The sequence below is a fragment of the Pinus tabuliformis genome, chromosome 9, assembly GCF_031772625.1.
Source record: "Pinus tabuliformis cultivar Carrire ecotype Pingquan chromosome 9, CPIR1, whole genome shotgun sequence".
In the NCBI taxonomy this organism is placed as follows: domain Eukaryota; kingdom Viridiplantae; phylum Streptophyta; class Pinopsida; order Pinales; family Pinaceae; genus Pinus; species Pinus tabuliformis.
The window spans coordinates 1,399,703,400-1,399,705,382 of NC_142307.1; positions in this window are offsets into that span (position 1 = coordinate 1,399,703,400).

Below are 1,983 nucleotides of genomic sequence, written 5' to 3' on the forward strand. Positions count from 1 at the left end.
AGATTAAATTTGAGTATCTGGTTGACAGTAGGAGATAGTAACATTTTTTTTCATAAACAAGTTACGAAGAGACTATGGAGAAATAACATCAGCAAAATATCCATAACATAAGAAGTGGAGTTAGATTCATATAAGAAAATGAAAGAGGCAACCCTTGCCCACTTTTCTTATTTATTCAAATAAAATGACTCAATTGATGAAGAGGCTAAAGAAAACATGCTTGAACATATTCCAAACTTAGTATCACGAGAGGATAATGAAAACCTATTACAATTGTTTTGAAGAAAGAAACATAGGAGGTTTTATGTTCTATGGACTCAAACAAGGCGCCTGGACCTAACAACTTCTCATCCCACTTATACAAACTTTTTTGGTCGATTATTAAATTTGTTCTAATTCACGTGATATCCTACACTCTTCACACCTTAAAGGTACAGGAAAGGGTAAATTATACTTTTGTAGACTTAATTCCAATGGAGGTTATCCATGCTACTTTTGATATATTAGTCCCAATATCTCTATTTATTTTTTCATCAAAAATAATATCTAAGATCCTATTAAACAAGTTAAAACTTCATTTACTCAAGATAATCTCTGAGAACCAAAGGGATTAGTCCAAAAAAGGCAAATAATATATAGTATCGTCCTAGTTCAGGAAGCAATCCACTCAAGCAAAGAAGGAGAATAAAAAGGAATGGTAATCAAGTTGGACATGACAAATTCTTTTGACCATGTTTGACACAATTTATTTTTGATACTTTTGATAAAATTTACTTTTAGTCGCTAATTCATTTCATGGATATCAGCGTGCATAGTTTCCCCCTGGATACCCCCCTTGGTTAATGACAAATTAGCTAGTTTCTTCAAAGCCTATAGAGGCCTTAGACAAGGTTGTCCTTTGTCTCCCCTCATTTATTTATTGCTCATGGATTCCTTAGGTAGAAAATTAAACTTCAAGCATAGAATTAGCAACCTCCCAGTCATCAAATTTGGCAGAGCCAACAAAGACGTAAATGACACCCAATTTGTGGATAATACATTATTGATAGGTGGAGAATCCTCCATAAATATTTAAAAGATTCATTTTTTTCCAGACCAATTTGTGCAATCTAAGGGGGACCTGATAAATAAAATAATTATCCTAATCTCTTATAACATTAACAACAACAAGAAAATCCATGATTCAGATAATCCTTCAAATTCCCTCCCTCGTTGAAGGGTCCTCTTTTAAATTCCTTGGCATACTTATCAGCTTTAAATTTTCTTCCCTCTTATCTTATTAATTAGTCTTTGGAAAAATTAGATCAAAACTTACTAAATTGGAAGCATCTCAACCCTCTAGGGATTTTAGTTTCAAAAGTTGTTTTATCAACCTCCCCAATTTTCCAATTCTCAACTTCTCTAGCCCTTGTAGGAGTCCAAAATGACATAGAAAAGGAGCTAAGATAGTTTCTTTGGCAATCACTACCAGAGAATAGAAAATGAGCTATGCGGCTCTTAATTCTTCGTGGCTAGGGTTTCCCTAGTTGTTTCATATGCTAGTTCAAATATGATATGCAGAAAATTGTAGCACTCTGATCTGGGACTCCATTTCGTGACTTGGTCGTTGAAGATAAGTTTTTGTGGAAATAAATATTTGCAGTTGTAGTTGCGTCTCTAGTAATGTTCAAGCTTACACTTGATAGACGTATCACAGGAGGCATCACGGATATGAACTTGCAGATCGATTTTTCTATACTCATTATGAAGGAGGTGGCTGCATTCAGAGACCTACTACGGGTGCAAAAACCACAGAGGCCTTCTTCTCTCCCCCCAAAAAATTATGAAGAAATTAATTGAGATTCTCAAAGTGGAACTCTCTCCATTAGATCCATGCAAGAGAGCCTTAACCCTCTTAGAAAAGGCATTAGTTGGAAAGTTTATGGGCTTATGGCTGGATCCAAAGCTATTAAATCTTGAATCACAGAACAATGGATCACCAAG